This window comes from Marmota flaviventris, chromosome 12 (assembly GCF_047511675.1).
Source record: "Marmota flaviventris isolate mMarFla1 chromosome 12, mMarFla1.hap1, whole genome shotgun sequence".
Taxonomy (NCBI): Eukaryota; Metazoa; Chordata; class Mammalia; order Rodentia; family Sciuridae; genus Marmota; species Marmota flaviventris.
This window is the reverse complement of record NC_092509.1, coordinates 28890472-28908228: the sequence shown is the minus strand read 5'-3', so window position 1 is coordinate 28908228 and position 17757 is coordinate 28890472. Positions and strand designations below refer to the sequence as shown.

Genomic DNA, 17757 nt, shown 5'->3' with positions numbered 1-17757 from the left:
CCGTGGCTTGTGTAAACTTGTGGGAGTGATTACAGACTGGGGACAGTTTAGTGTCCAGGATGGAAATAATGTTAGTTGTTGCTGACTCAGCAACTTTGGGCTGGAATCAAAGAGCTCTCTTGTGGGGAAATCCCTGTCTTAATTGTCACTGAAATTCTAGAGGTACATGGGGATTAGGTGTGGTGCTTTGCAGGATAGATTTAAAGGCATTTTCAGAAGATCTTTGTAAAATATTACCTGCCAATAAGCCTGAGAAACCTATAAAAAATTAGATTGTTTCTAAAGGATTCAGTAAGAACTTTGACTAAATGAAAAGAAAGCTACTCATTTAACCATTTATTTATTCATATATATGTACCAGAAAGCTGTGTACAAATTTCCCCGCGTGACACCAGGCTCTAGAAAAGCACAAGGCACATCTCAGTTCCCTGACAGCATGTCATCTAGGTGGGAAGATGTCAGTAGCATCAGAAGGTGATAATTGTATGGTTCAGTCTTGTGACACAGAGTACATAGTCGCATGTCAGGAAGACATGGAAAGCTGCATGCAGCAAGGGGGACCTGCTGAATTTTTCAAATTAGCAATGAGTTGAATGGGTAGTGGGAAAGGCAGAAGCAATCACTAAAGGTTGAGTAGCAGAGGCAAAGCCTTAGAAGAAATAGGAATAAGCACCTGCGGGGGTGGCTCAAGGAGGGGGCCTGACCAGAGGCAGGTGGAAGGGAACAATCATGGCAGATGCAGTTGACCATGTGGGACTTTAAAAGCTCTAAAACCCCAGCACATTAGTCACTACATCCACCTCTTGGAGGTGAGATTAACGAGGATTGGCACTTTCTTGCTTAAACCTTTATGTATTGGCTGATTTTGTTTGATCAATAGCTCTGAACACATTGTTTTTACAATCAGGAAAAAAAAAGATGTACTTTTCCTTTGGGGGAGGAGGAGCTAAATTTATCATTTGACCTTTATAGACCTGGAAGTGAGGTAACTTGAGAGCATTTTTATCCAAGTAGAATGTGAATGAAGCCCCCCTTCAGGAAGCAAGGAAGGGGAAGGGTCTCTGATCATTAGACCTGTAAAAGACTTAAACAATAAGAGAGGCATAAAGTTATAAAGGATTGGTATGAAGCAAACACATCTTGAAGAAATAATTCCTATGTTTTGTTTTGTTTGTGGTACTAGGAATTGAACCCAGGAGTGCTCTACCACTGAGCTACATCCCTACCCCCTTTAAAAAAAATTTGTTTGCTTTTTTTTTATTTTAAGACAGGTTCTCACACTTTGCTGAGGCTGACCTCGAACTTACAATCCTCCTGCCTTAGTCTCTGAGTTGCTGGGTGTCTTATGTTTTTAAGACTGCCAGTGTTCCTCCTTATGAGATACTTATTGAACTGAGATTTAAAAGCTTGCAAAAAATTGCTAGTTTTATATTCATTCTCTTTATTCCTAGAATAAATTGCTAAAGGGAAAAATATTTATAAAGAGAAAGCAATAGAATGCATAAGGGAAGAAAAAAAGGTTTAGATAACTTTAACATTTTTCTTAATTTCACCAATTTGTTAGGGACATAGAATTCAGGGGAAAATTACATAGACAGCCTTGGCCTTCTGCTCTGGTCAGGCTTTCTTTTTAGCATAGTTAGCAGGTGATTTTGAATTGAATTCAAATGGGTGGATAGTTTCCTTGGCAGCACAGAGGAGGCTCTTCACACTACTCTTTAAAGCATCAGTATTGCTTCTTCTTCTCCTGCGGAAATCATGTGTGACCACGAAAGTGGTCTCGGATGCACCCACCATCCACCAGCCAGGTACTCGTGGAAGCAAGAGGCTGGCCTCCTGAGAACTGTGTATCTGAAGGCAGCATCTTGCTCAGAAGAAAAGTATAGGTCTGGTAGAAGGAGCAAGAGGGAAAGCAGAAGAGTTTCAGGGAAAGGGATCACAGACAGGATGCCAGCAAAGAGACACAGAGGGGTGTCATCCACCCACAGGAGGCAGAGAAAGAGACAGGAAGCAAGGAATTCTGGGAAGCTGGCAGGGTCTACAGTTGGTGACTGGCCAGGTAGCCTCCAATTTTAAAGTAAAGAATTTTCTTTTGACAGTTTTAGAAGTCATTAGGAAGACTAAAATATAATGCTAAAAATTATTTTTTTCATAAAATGTCCCACTATTGCCCCACCCTGGGAGGATACAGAGGGGAAAAGGCCTCAGGCAGCCAGGGCTGGGGCTTTTTCTCATACTGCTCATGAGCCTGGTAGCAGTGGAGAGGGAGGGAGAGGCAATGTAGGAAGGAGGAAGGAGAAATGAATAGGAAAAAGTAGGAAAAAAAGGATAAGGGGAAAATAAGATAATAGAAGGGGAAAAAAAGGAAGTGTGGGTGGAAACAGGAAACACATTGAGTGCTTTAAAAGAAACAAATTACAATTTTTATCATCCCCAAAGCACTACTTACTTACTTTAAAAAAATCAAAAATAATAGGGAAAAATAGTTTTGCCACCTCCAAGATTACCATCATGGCATCTAAACCTTTGAATCTCCTTTTTTCAAACATACAGTTCCATTCTTTTTTTTTCTTTTTATATATTTGTGATCGTGTTTCTTTTTCTAACTATACAGGATAACATAAATTCTTTCCCACCTCATTACAAACACAAACACACTTAACTATATAATGTCAGAGGTATCAGAGTGTTGGACAGAGTTGGGTCTGGAGCTGGAGGTTTGATTTCAAGTCTCAACACCAGCAGTAGCTTGGGCAAGTGCCTCTATGTGCGTCAGTTTCTTTATTTGAACAAAGGAAAAAGGCCATGGCATCTGCTTCATAGGATTGTTATAAAGACAGACAAAATGCAAAAAGAATGGGGTAAGCACAAAATATTAATCTGCTACTGTACGTGTCCTTATTTCTAATATTAATATTATAAATAACCTTTCTATCCATCAGTGAGAATCCTTTGTCCCAAGATTTCTCTATTTGGCCTATTTCTTCATTATAAATACTAGCTTAAATTATATGGATGCTTTTAAGGAAAGGGATTTATAAGACCAATTGCCTTTCAAAAGCCTTCACCCATTTATCCCCCTAATTTTATTGTACCTGAGCAGGTTGGGGTGGGGGGAAATAAGAGCTGAGTTAATATCTACATTCATTCTTTAATTCTACATTGTTAATTCACATGCTTTGGTTTGTATGCATTTAAGACAAAGTGGCTTATGTAAAATTGGAGTGTGTGTGGTTGGCAGTGAAGAAGGCCTTGGACAGGCATTTGCAGTCACCACTCCAGTCAGAATCAGTTAAAACACCAGGCAGCCATTTTGTTTTTGTTTCCCTGGGGGACAGACATGCAGTTTGGATCGATCAAGCTGTCAAGCTGTCCCTCTGTGCTTCTTTTCCCTCAGGTGCCTTAGAAAGTTCTTCTAGGCTCTCCTCAAACACAAACCTGGACTTGCTGTCTGGGGCTTTCATTTCTTGTATTCACTCTTTCCGACTCTGCATGTTAGTCGGACAGTGGGGAGATGGTTATTATCTTGTTATTCAGTAGAAGGTTCACAACTGAAGGGGAACAGTCTGTGCCTTTCTGGTGGCAAACACAAAGCCACACATGATGGAAGATACCGGAAGAAATCTCCCTTTATTAGCAGCCACAGGGGCTTACTTCAGTGACCCTCTTCTTCAAAGAGAAACACAGTTGTCAGTTAAAGTGAAAAAAGAAAAATGTATATTAAATCCTCATTTGTTTGGCCTAGGTTCTTTCAGAGCTGAAAATCAAAAAGCACTTTAATTTTATTATATATATTCCAATAAGGAGAGTAAGATATGGTAATACAAGACTTCAGTTCAACATGGCTTACATTTCAATGTGAAGTATTGTTTTCTAAAATTGACCTTCTAAATTCAAAAGGGGAAATGTGTAAAGTAAATCCTGGATTTCAAAAATCCTGGTTTAGGAGTTCTCTTTTCCTGTTAGCAAAAATATTGAATATTCACAGTGACAGGATTAATAACTTTTTACTCTAATGTCATTGGGTCCAATATTTATAAAATTTGAATTAGCAGAATCCAAATCAATGATGTACTACTATGTATAACGACAGACAAGAAGAGTGAATTAATGTTTAGAGGAAAGAAAACTGAGAGATATTTTGAGAACTGGATTAGACCACTGAGGAAAAAGATGTTTCCCAAAGATTCACTCAGAGAAGAAGAAAGGAAATGTCTATCATATGGATGATAATTTGGAAGACTATGAAGTTCCTGTATGCTAGCAGCAGGGCTCCTTTGGCTCTAGGCAGTGTCCTTGGATGGAGCCCAGACAGACAAGATGGACATAGTCACAGACACAATGAAACTTAGTCTACTGTGAAACAAGCAATAACACTTATGGAAGGGGAAGTTACTAAAATTCATTAATTCTGCATCTAGAAGATGATGAGAGTTAGCCAGATGAAGAGGAAAGGAAAGAATGTTCCAGGAAGAGTCACAGCACACTGTAACCTGAGAGAGGGGGTGAGGTGGGGGGGGGAGCGAGTGCACTTGGCTTGTTCAAAGAACAGGAACAAGTGCTGGAAAGGTGTGGTCAGGATGTCCTTGTCATGAAAGGCCTTCTGAGCCATAGTGAGCTGTTTGACTTTTGGTTGAAGACATGGGACATCACTTAAGGGTTTTCAGCAGGAGGACAACATTGAAGTTTCGTGTTAGAGCATTCTTAAATGCAGAGTGGCATGTGGGTTAGAGACTGCCAGTTGGTGGCTATTGTAGAGATAAGAACGGGAGATGGTGGATGGTGGGCTGACTGGGTGTAGAACAGAGGAGATGGAGTGCTCGAGTTAGTGGGAAGTGTTGACTGAGTGGTGCCCAGGTTGACCGAGTCAAGGGTGAATGCCAGGCTTCTGGATTGGCAGCTAAGTCCATGCAGGGCTATTCTCTAAGTCACCCTGGCCTGTGTGGCATGTTTAGATGTGCAAGATATTGAGTTTGAAGAGCTTATTAGATATTTAAGCAAGAGGGGAGAATAGGCAGTTGGAAATAAAAGCCTAGTGCTCAGGGGATAAATGGAAGAACTCTGAGGTGCCTCCATGTTTCAGGGACAGGTAGAGTAAGAAGGAACAGCCAGAGTTGTCAGAGAAGATTCAGGAACCAGGTCCATAGGGTTATGAGAATATTTCTGTAGGAAATGAGAATATTTCTGTGGTTAATTGTCAGATGTTACCACTAGGTGAAATGAGAGCCACCAACTGCCTTTCCTTATCAGTAGGAGTCTGGTGGAGTGGGCAAGAGTCATTTCAACAGAAGGATGAAGGCAGTTTGCAGTGTATTGATGGGTGAGAGGTAGATGAGGAAAGGGAGAAAACACAGGGTAGGTTTCCTGGAAATTGAGCTGTGAAGGGGAGGAGATAGGGCAGGAGCTGTAGGGGAGCATTCAATCTAGGTTTTGCTGATTCTTGATTGTCCATTTTCATGGATAGCACAGGCGCTGAAAAGGAATGTTCAATCCAAAGGGTTTTGGGTTTTATTGTGGTCTTGTTTATTTGTTTTCATTTAATAAATAGGTAAGTATTTATTGAACATTTACTATATGTACAGTGATAGGCCCCATGGAAAATACAAACATTAAAGAAACTCAATCTTTTTTTTTCTTAAAGATGTTGTAAATATGATTTAGAAATGATATGTAATAATAAAAACACAATTCAGTTGATAAATTGGTGAATAGTAGACCATAATATCAATAATGATTTATTTTTACAATTTTCATATTTTAATCGTACAGATTTATGGGGTATGGTGTTATACTTTGATACGTGTATACAATGTATCAATGGTTTTCTTGTCTTAAGCAGAAGGTTAAGGTCTCTGTCATTGTAAGGTGAAAGACATGCTAGAGAGGAATATGTAAATTATGTGGAAAATGGGGGTGAAGTAGACAGGTATCTTATTGAGTAATTTATCCTTTTAAAAATATTGATGTGTATTTGTATGTGTTTATGGGGAATAGATAATAATTGAATGGGAGAAATTAGAAGTTAGATCTAGTGTTCTATAGCACAGTGGAGTTCCTTATTCTTTTTTTTTTTTTACTTTCACAGTTTTTTTTAATATCTATTTTTTGTAGTTGTAGTTGGACACAATAACTTTATTTTATTTATTTTTATGTGGTGCTGAGGATCGAACCCAGGGCCTCGCATGTGTGAGGCGAGCGCTCTACCGCTGAGCCATAACCCCAGCCCCGAGTTCCTTATTCTTTTGGCTAAAATTGTGTAGGATCTTCATTTGAGGAGCTTATTCTGAAATTATCTCACATCATAAAACTGGAAGGGAAACAGGGAGGAGGCAACAGGAGTTGTATGAGGAGGACAGGCCCTGCCTTAGCCTGCAAAAATATTCTCTAACAGATTTCTAACCAGATCCTCCTTAGAGTTGGAAAGATTCTTAGATGTTAACTCATCTGACTTTTTTTTTTAATTTTTAAAATAATTTCAAACATAAGGAAAAATTGCAATAGTAACAAGAATTTCTATACTCCCTACACCCAGATTCACCAACTTTAAACATTCAGACACATTTACTTTATCTCTCTCTTCTTCACCATATGTGTCTGTGATTCAATATTCCACATTGAATATAATAAATATTACATTATAATTACATTATACATATATACATACCTATATTTTTCTGAACCATCTGAGAATTCCTTGCAGGCATTATGTCCCATTATCCCTTAACACATTAATATGTATTTACTAGAACAAGGATATTCACTTACACAATCACAGGCAATTATCAAAATCTGGAAATTTGACACCAACACTGCTAACATTAAATCTACATACCTTACTCAAATTTCATCAATTGTTCCAATAATATTCTTCAGAGCTTTTTTGTTGTTTGTTTGTTTCCCACACATGTCCTTCAGTTGTCTCCTTAGTTTCCTTTAGTCTGGAGCATTTCCTCACCTTCCTTTGACATTGGTATTTTTGGAGAGCGTAGACCATTTATGATGTGGTTAGTTTGGATTGGCTGATACTTCCTCATGGCTACATTCCCATGATGCACCTGGGCAGGACTTCCAGAGAGCTGATGCCTGTCTTTCTCCTTCCTGTGCATCTCCTCAGGAGGTTCGTCCCTTTATCAGTAACCTTCACTTTGACTATTTGGTTAAGGTCCTGCCTGCCAGGTTTCCCCACTATAAAATGTCTATTATTTCCTCTACAGTTAATAAGTATCTTGTAGTAGAGGCCTTGGGACTATAAATATCCTATTCTCCTGAAACATTCACCCATAGTTTAGCATCTGTTCATGAATCTTGCCTGAATTATAGTTACGATGATTGCAAAATAGTGATTTTCTGACTCCATCATTTCTTCCTATTTATTAGTTCCTGCATTCCACTGTGGGGAAGACCTATCCCTTTTTTTCATGTATGTGGGCTTGTTCTTTCTCATTTATTATCAATGTGGACTCACAGGGGACTCGTGGATACTTTTAGAATTCATTCTCTCCAGCACTCTCTCTTGCTGTCTGCTCTCTCTTCCATTTCTCCATCTCTTTCTCCTCCCTTCAGGATTCCGGTTACATTATCCAAAGTGCTAGTAATTTGCTCCAACCTTACAGAAAACAAATCTGACAAAAACATATGCTATCTGGTTGGCATAGGACTAGAAGGGTCACTGGCTATCCTATCTCCTGCTAATAAGAATTCTGTTGTTTTAATTAATGCTTTTACACCACAAATTAACTACTAGTGCTTTTGGGTACACTTTAGCCTTTTTTAAAAAAAATCACTAGCTTTATAAATCACAATTCAATTACATTCTCTGAATTTGATAATTATCACATTTTATTATACAATTGATTTAGACTACTCAAAATATAAATAGTCTACGCTCATTATATTTTTTATTAAATTAGCTGAATTGTTGCCCGTCATTATACTTTTTATTAAATTAGCTGAATTGTTGCCCGTGCCTAGGTAGTTAGGGATGCTCATTCACTCTTCCAGGTCCATGGGGAGCTGTGGAGAGCCCTGCAATAGAACAGACTTTGAAGAGACACCGAATCAATTATTACCAAGCCGTGTGGCGGGAGCTCTCTGAGTGTCAGATTTCCTATGAGTTTAGATGCAGAGAACTTGGGCACTAGTGGTGTGTGTGCTTCATTAAGCTTCTGTGAGGACAGATTTAAAATAACAATAGCTGGTACTCATAGTGTTTTTCACGTGCCAGGCACAGTCCAAGGCACTTCATATGAATGAAGTGATGCATTTCACTGGAGACATAACAGAGTTATTCCCTTACATTTATTTACCTGGTGCTAACATAGTTTATGAAGGGTTTCCATATACACAACAATTTTAAATAGTATGGCAAGTTTTCCTTTCTACATTTGACTCAACACCTCACTGGTAACATGTCCAAGATCACACGGTTTGTTTATTAAGAGGACTGAGACTCAGAAGAGAACTTCTAGCATTCGCCAGCTAAACATGCCTCCCCTCTTTACAATTTTTAAAACTGTGGCAAAATACACATAGCAAAGAATTTCCATCTTAACTATCTTTAAGTGTACATTTCAGGGGTGCTAAGTACTCTCGAATAGTTGTACAACCATCACCATGACGGTTTAATCACTCTTTTCATCTTGCAAAACTGAAACTCTCTGCACATTAAATAACTCCCATCACTCCCTCTTCCCAGCCCCTGGCAACCGCCATTATGCTTTCTGTCTTGATGGATTCGGCTACCCTAGTATCTCACTCATATAATCAAAATATTTGGCTTTTTGTGACTGGTATATTACATTTAGCATAATAGTTTATCACATTGTAATATGTCAGAATTTCTTCCTTTTTAAAACTGAACAATATTCCCTTGTATATGTTCATATCACATTAGTTGATTCATTCATCCATCCATGAACACTTGGGTGACTTCCACATTTTGGCTGTTGTGAAGAATGCTGCTAAGAACATGGGTGTACAATTACCTCTTCAAGACTTGACTTCACTTATTTTGGGTAGATACCTAGCAGGGGAATTGTTGGGTCATATGATAATTCTATTTTTAACTTTTTAAGGAATCCCATATTGCTTTTCACAAATGCTGTACTTATCTGTTGACAATGTCTTTTGGTACACAGATTTTTTAATTTTTACGAAGTCCAATTTGGCTTTTCTTTTCTTTCTTGTCTTGCCTTGGTATCATAATCAAGAAATCATTGGCAAATCCAATGTCATGAAAGTTTTCTCCTCCTATATTCTCTTCTATATTTTACATTCCCACCAGCAGAGCACAGAAGGCCAGTTTCTGCACATCCTCACCAATGCTTTTTGTTTGTAAGAAGCCATCCTAATAGGTGAGATCCTATTGACCTAACAACTAGTGATGATGGGCATCTTTTCACGTGCGTATTTACCATCTGTGCATCTTCATTGGACAAACGTGTATTTAAGTCTTTTGCTTATTTTTGAATTGGGCTGTTTTGTTGTTCTTGTTGTTGAGTTTTAGGAGTTATCTGTGTATATTCTGGGTATTAATTGTTTCTTAGATATATGATTTTTTTGTAAATGTTTTCTCCCAGTTTGTGGGTTGCCTTCTTATCCTGTTGACAGTGTCTTTTGGTGCACAGAAGTTTTTATTTTTATTTACTTATTTATTTATTTTTTTCTAGAGAGTGAATAGCTTTATTTTATTTTTTTATTTCTTTTTTTTTATTGTTGGTTGTTCAAAACATTACATAGTTCTTGATATATCATCTTTCACACTGCTTCAAGTGGGTTATGAACTCCCATTTTTAGCCCATATACAGATTTCAGAATCACATCAATTACACATCCATTGATTTACATATTGCCATACTAGTGACTGTCGTGTTCTGCTACCTTTCCTATCCTCTACTATCCCCCCTCCCCTCCCCTCCCCTCCCCTCTTCTCTCTCTACCCCCTCTGTGATGACCTTCATTTCTCCCCCTTGTATTATTTTTCCCTTTCCCCTCATTTCCTCTTGTATGTTCTTTTGTATAACCCTGAGGGTCTCCTTCCATTTCCATGCAATTTCCCTTTTCTCTCCCTTTCCCTCCCACCTCTCATCTCTGTTTAATGTTAATCTTCTTCTCATGCTCTTCGTCCCTACTCTGTTCTTAGTTACTCTCCTTATATCAAAGAAGACATTTGGCATTTGTTTTTTAGGGATTGGCTAGCTTCACTTAGTATAATCTGCTCTAGTGCCATCCATTTCCCTGCAAATTCTATGATTTTGTCATTTTTTAATGTAGAGTAATACTCCATTGTGTATAAATGCCACATTTTTTTAATCCATTCGTCTATTGAAGGGCATCTGGGTTGGTTCCACAGTCTTGCTATTGTGAATTGAGCTGCTATGAACATCGATGTAGCAGTGTCCCTGTAGCATGCTCTTTTTAGGTCTTTAGGGAATAGACCAAGAAGGGGAATAGCTGGGTCAAATGGTGGCTCCATTCCCAGCTTTCCAAGAAATCTCCATACTGCTTTCCAAATTGGCTGCACCAATTTGCAGTTCCACCAGCAATGTACAAGTGTACCCTTTTCCCCACATCCTCGCCAGCACTTGTTGTTGTTTGACTTCATAATGGCTGCCAATCTTACTGGAGTGAGATGGTATCTTAGGGTGGTTTTGATTTGCATTTCTCTGACTGCTAGAGATGGTGAGCATTTTTTCATGTACTTGTTGATTGATTGTATGTCCTCCTCTGAGAAGTGTCTGTTCAGGTCCTTGGCCCATTTGTTGATTGGGTTGTTATCTTATTGTCTAATTTTTTGAGTTCTTTGTATACTCTGGATATTAGGGCTCTATCTGAAGTGTGAGGAGTAAAGATTTGTTCCCAGGATGTAGGCTCTCTATTTACCTCTCTTATTGTTTCTTTAGCTGAGAAAAAAACTTTTTAGTTTGAGTAAGTCCCATTTGTTGATTCTAGTTATTAACTTTTGTGCTATGGGTGTCCTATTGAGGAATTTGGAGCCCGACCCCACCGACTGTAGATCGTAGCCAACTTTTTCTTCTATCAGACGGCGTGTCTCTGATTTGATATCAAGCTCCTTGATCCATTTTGAATTAACTTTTGTGCATGGCGAGAGAAAGGGATTCAGTTTCATTTTGTTGCATATGGATTTCCAGTTTTCCCAGCACCATTTGTTGAAGATGCTATCCTTCCTCCATTGCATGCTTTTAGCCCCTTTATCAAATATAAGATAGTTATAGTTTTGTGGATTGGTTTCTGTGTCCTCTATTCTGTACCATTGGTCCACCCGCCTGTTTTGGTACCAGTACCATGCTGTTTTTGTTACTATTGCTCTGTAGTATAGTTTGAAGTCTGGTATCGCTATACCGCCTGATTCACACTTCCTGCTTAGCATTGTTTTTGCTATTCTGGGTCTTTTATTTTTCCATATGAATTTCATGATTGCTTTCTCTATTTCTACAAGAAATGCCGTTGGGATTTTGATTGGCATTGCATTAAACCTATAGAGAACTTTTGGTAATATCGCCATTTTGATGATGTTAGTTCTGCCTATCCATGAACAGGGTATATTTTTCCATCTTCTAAGATCTTCTTCTATTTCTCTCTTTAGGGTTCTGTAGTTTTCATTGTATAAGTCTTTCACCTCTTTTGTTAGGTTGATTCCCAAGTATTTTATTTTTTTTGAAGATATTGTGAATGGAGTGGTTGTCCTCATTTCCATTTCAGAGGATTTGTCGCTGATATACAGGAATGCCTTTGATTTATGCGTGTTGATTTTATATCCTGCCACTTTGCTGAATTCATTTATTAGCTCTAATAGTTTCTTTGTAGAGCCTTTTGGGTCTGCTAGGTATAGAACCATATCATCTGCAAATAGTGATAATTTAAGTTCTTCTTTTCCTATTTTTATGCCTTTAATTTCTTTCGTCTGTCTAATTGCTCTGGCCAGCGTTTCGAGAACTATGTTGAACAGAAGTGGTGAGAGAGGGCATCCCTGTCTTGTTCCAGATTTTAGAGGGAATGCCTTCAATTTTTCTCCATTCAGAATGATGCTAGCCTGAGGCTTAGCATAGATTGCTTTTACAATATTGAGGTATGTTCCTGTTATCCCTAGTTTTTCTAGAGTTTTGAACATAAAGGGATGCTGTACTTTGTCGAATGCTTTTTCCGCATCTATCGAGATGATCATATGGTTCTTATTTTTAAGTCTATTGATGTGGTGAATAACATTTATTGATTTCCGTATATTGAACCAGCCTTGCATCCCAGGGATGAATCCTACTTGATCATGGTGCACAATTTTTTTGATATGTTTTTGTATCCGATTCGCCAGAATTTTATTGAGGATTTTTGCATCTAGGTTCATTAGAGATATTGGTCTGAAGTTTTCTTTCTTTGAAGTGTCTTTGTCTGGTTTAGGTATCAGGGTGATGTTGGCCTCGTAGAATGAATTTGGAAGTTCTCCCTCTTTTTCTATTTCCTGAAGTAGCTTGAAAAGTATTGGTATTGGTTCCTCTTTAAAGGTTTTGTAAAATTCTGCTGTATACCCATCCAGCCCTGGGCTTTTCTTAGTTGGTAGTCTTTTGATGGTTTCTTCTATTTCCTCGATTGATATTGGTCTGTTTAGGTTGTCTATATCCTCCTGACTCAATCTGGGCAGATCATATGACTTAAGAAATTTATCTATGCCTTCACTATCTTCTAATTTATTGGAGTATAAGGATTCAAAATAATTTTTGATTATCTTATGTATTTCTGAAGTGTCTGTTGTGATATTGCCTTTTTCATCCCGTATGCTAGTAATTTGAGTTCTCTCTCTTCTTCTCTTCGCTAGCATGGCTAAGGGTCTGTCGATTTTGTTTATTTTTTCAAAGAACCAACTTTTAGTTTTGTCAATTTTTTCAATTGTTTCTTTTGTTTCAATTTCATTAATTTCAGCTCTGATTTTAATTATTTCTTGCCTTCTACTTCTTTTGCTGTTGTTTTGCTCTTCTTTTTCTAGGATTTTGAGATAAAGTATGAGATCATTTATTTGTTGGTTTTTTCTTTTTTTAAGGAATGAACTCCAAGCAATGAATTTTCCTCTTAGAACTGCTTTCAATGTGTCCCATAGATTCCGACATGTTGTGTCTGTGTTTTCATTAATCTCTAAGAATTTTTTAATTTCCTCCTTGATGTCTTCTATAACCCATTGATCATTCAGTAACCTATTGTTCATTCTCCAAGTGATGTATGCTTTTTCCTTCCTTCTTTTATCGTTGATTTTCAGTTTCATTCCATTGTGATCAGATAGGATGCATGGTATTATCTCTACTCCTTTATATTGTCTAAGAGTTGCCCTGTGACATAATATATGATCTATTTTTGAGAAGGATCCATGTGCTGCTGAGAAAAAAGTGTAACTGCTTGATGTTGGGTGGTATATTCTATATATGTCAATTAAGTCTAGGTTATTAATTGTGTTATTGAGTTCTATAGTTTCCTTATTCAACTTTTATTTGGAAGATCTGTCCAGTGGCGAGAGAGGTGTGTTGAAGTCTCCCATGATTATTGTATGGTGGTCTATTAGACTCTTGAACTTGAGAAGAATTTGTTTGATGAACATAGCTGCACCATTGTTTGGGGCATATATATTTATGATTCTTATGTCTTGTTGGTGTATGGTTCCCTTAAGCAGTATGTAGTGTCCCTCTTTATCCCTTTTGATTAACTTTGGCTTGAAATGTATTTTATTTGATATGAGTATGGACACTCCTGCTTGTTTCCGAAGTCCATATGAGTGATATGATTTTTCCCAACCTTTCACCTTCAGCCTATGTATGTCTTTTCCTATCAAATGCGTCTCCTGTAGGCAGCATATTGTTGGGTCTTGTTTTGAGATCCATTCTACTAGCCTGTGTCTCTTAATTGGTGAGTTTAAGCCATTAACGTTTAGGGTTATTATTGAGATATGGGTTGTTGTTCCAGCCATATTTGTTTATTTATGTTACTAAACATGGTTTGTTTTCCTCTTTGATTATCCCCCCCCCCTTTACTGTCCTACCTCCCACTGTTGGTTTTTATTGTTATTTTCCATTTCCTCTTCCTGTAATGTTTTGCCGAGGATGTTTTGAAGAGATGGTTTTCTAGCTGCATATTCTTTTAACTTTTGTTTGTCGTGGAAGGTTTTTATTTCATCTTCCATCCTGAAGCTTAATTTTGCTGGATACACAATTCTTGGTTGGAACCCATTTTCTTTCAGTGTTTGAAATATGTTATTCCAGGATCTTCTAGCTTTCAGAGTCTGTATTGAAAGATCAGCTGTTATCCTGATTGGCTTGCCCCTAAATGTAATCTGCTTCCTTTCTCTTGTAGCTTTTAAAATTCTCTCCTTGTTCTGTATGTTGGGCATCTTCATTATAATGTGTCTAGGTGTGGATCTCTTATAATTTTGCACATTCGGCATCCTGTAGGCTTCTAGAATTTGGGATTCTGTCTCATTCTTCAAGTCTGGGAAGTTTTCTCGTATTATTTCATTGAATAAATTGCTCATTCCTTTGGTATGGAGTTCTATACCCTCCTGTATCCCAATGACTCTTAAGTTTGGTCTCTTAATGTTATCCCATATTTCTTGGATGTTCTGCTCATGGTTTCTTAACAGTCTTGCTGAGCTGTCTATGTTCTTTTCCAGTTGAAATACTTTGTCTTCATTGTCTGATGTTCTATCTTCTAAGTGTTCTACTCTGCTCGTAGTATTCTCAATTGAGTTTTTAAGTTGGTTTATTGCTTCCTGCATTTCTAGGATTTCTGTTTGTTTGTTTTTTATAACCTCTATCTCCCTGTATAGTTGATCCTTTGCTTCCTGGATTTGTTTGTGTAATTCCTTGTCGAAGTGATCTTTCATTGTCTGATTTTGCTGTCTAATGTCTTCCTTGATACTCCAGATCATCTGAAGCATATATAGCCTGAATTCTTTATCTGACATTCCATCTGCTGCAGCTGTTACCTCTTCTAAAGTTGAGTTGACCTGCATTGCTTGTAGTCCTTTCTTTCCTTGTCTTTTCATACTGCTTGCGTTTCTTTCTTCTTGGTGAAACTGTTGTGTTTTTGAAATTTTTCCACCCCCCCTATATATTTATATTGCTCTTGTATAGTTGAAAAGTCTCCCTTGCAGGTGCGGGCGGGGGCTCTGCTCTGCCCCTCCTCCAATTGGTGTGAGGTGTCTACCATGCCCGCGGACCCCTGGGCCTGATCCGCCGTTCTGTCGCAGGTCTGCCTACCTTGCAGGTGGGGGCGAAGGCTCTGCCCTGCCCCTCCTACCACGCCCGGGGACCGCTAGGCCTGATCTGCAGGTTGGTCGCCGGTCTGACCACCTTGCGGGTATGGATGTCAGTTCCGCTCCGCCCCCACTCCAATTGGGGTCACTTGACCACCACACAGGCGGGCCGCTGGGCCTGATCTGGGCGCGGGCGAAGGCTCTGCTCTGCCCCTACTCCAGTTGGGGTGAAGTGTGTACCACGCTGGCAGGCCGCTGGGCCTGATCCGCCGGTCTGTCGCAGGTCTGCTTACCTTGCCGGCGTGGGCGGCGGCTCTGCCCTGCCCCTCCTACCACGCCTGCAGACCGCTGGGCCTGATCTGCAGGTTGGTCGCAGGTCTGCCTACCTTGCGGGCGTGGGCGGTGGCCCCGCTCCTCCCCTCTAGCTCGACGACAAAGCGAGAGAGACTCGGGTATCTGTGACTCACCCTCCCTACCAGGGGACCAACTGTTTCCGTCGCCGCTGGCACCGATGAAGTTCTCTCCTCGGCCGCTCTCCGATGACATCAGATCTCTGCCATGCTGGCATCCCCTGTTCTATGGCTGAATCCCATTTTCTTCTCTTCCAATAGGCGGAGCTGTGCCCTCTGAGCCGAGCTTCTGCCCTCTATGTGCTGACAGAAATCCCTGTACGGTGGCTCCTGAGAGTCTCTCAATCCTGTTAGTCCAGAGCCCTTTCACTTATCCGGCCCCTCCCCCTGTTCCTCCTCCCAGCCAGCCAGCCATGTCCTGTTCACCAGAGGCGGTTCCCCAAGGATCTGATTACACTTGCAGCCCCACCGCGTGTCCTGTATCCCAAACGATGAACACCCTCTCTGTCATTCATCTAAGCCCCAGTGCTGTGGTGGGGTGATCTGGGAACCAACAGTTTAATTTTTCCGGACCCCTTTGGTGGGCACACCCCCAGAAACTGGCAGCTAAGATCTTGGGTGTCGCCGCTGGTGTTAAGGGGAGGTGGGGATCTGGAATCCCCTCTGCTTCCCTACAGACACGCCCCCGGAGAGATTCTCGAGGTTTCCTGGCTGCTTGTATCTGGAGGGGGTGGGAGTCACACACCTGCTAACGTGGATTCCGCTGGGAAGGAATTCTGTCAGCGGAACTCTGGTGATGTCACCACTCTGCTATGGCAGGCCCCAGGCTCCTTGCTGGAGTGTCCGAAGGGAGGGGTGGGACTGGTCTGTCTCTGGTTGGTTTCAGCTCCCGGTTCGCTATTTCATGAAGGCTTGGTGAGAGACCTCTTCCTAGAGTCCCTGCACCGCTCCTGCTGTGCTGCGCCTCGGAGGCTATCCGCCCTGACGCGGGGGCCGTGTGCAGGCAGCCGACAGTCGCCGAGTCGCGCGGGCAGCGGCTGGCGGGTCTGGACCTCTGCGCTGCGTGGCGGAGATTCACTCGTCTAGCGCAGACTGTCACCTCCAAAAATCCTACCGATTCCCGGCCAGTCTCTCTTTAGTGGAATTTTGCTAGGAGTTTCTCAGCAGGTCGAATCTAAGTGTATCCATGCGTCTCTCTGACCCCGTTGTTGAGAAGGTACTGAAAGCACTGCCTCCCCTCTCGCCGCCATGTTGGATCCCCCAGAAGTTTTTAATTTTGATAATAGCCATCCTAACACTGTGAAGCTATATCTTATTGTGGTTTTAATTTGCATTTCCCTAATGATTAAGTGACATTGAACACCTTTTCATATACCTACCTGATGGCCATGTCCATGTCTTCTTTGAAAAATGTTAATTCAGATTCTTTGCCCATTTTTCAATCAATTAAAATTGAAAAATCAATTTTTCAATCAAATTACTTGGGGGGGGGATCTTTGCTATACAGTTGTTGGAATTCTTTTTATATTTTGGGTATTAACCCCTTATCTAACATTTGTTTGCAAATATATTTTCCTGTTCCATAGATTGCTTTTTCCTTTTCTTAACTGTTTCCTTTGCTGTGCAGGAATTTTTAGTTCGACATAGTCTCATTTGTTTTTGCTTTTTATTGTCTGTAGTTTTAGTGTCACATTAAAAAAAAAAAATCATTGCCTAGACCAATGCCCCTATTTTCTTCTAGGAGTTATATAGTTTCAAGTCTTATATTTATGTGTCTTCAATCCATGTGTGCAGGGCAAAATAAGGACCCAATTTCATTGTTTTGCTGCAGATACCCAGTTTTCCAAGCATTATTTATTTAAGAGACTGTCCCTACCCCATTGTGCATTGTTACAACCTTCAGAGGCAATTAGTTGACCACTTATGCATGGATTTATCTCTGGACTTTCTATTTTGTTCTGTTGGTTTGTGTGTTTTTACAACACTCTCATATTTTTTTTATTACTATAGCTTTGTAATTTAATTTGAAATCAGGGAATGTGATATATCTAGTTTTGTTCTTCTTGCTCTGAATTGCTATAGCTATTCTCAATTTTTGTGTTTCCGCATAATTTTTTGAATCATTTCTCTTTTTCTATGAAAAAAAAAATTGGAATT

General features: G+C 39.8%; 1 protein-coding gene across 1 annotated transcript in view; it reads left to right on the top strand.

Moving 5' to 3' along the window:
* The window catches only part of Gad2 (glutamate decarboxylase 2), a 77791-nt gene that overhangs the window by 24400 nt on the left and 35634 nt on the right, over window positions 1–17757 (top strand). The gene's annotated exons all lie outside the window — the stretch shown is intronic.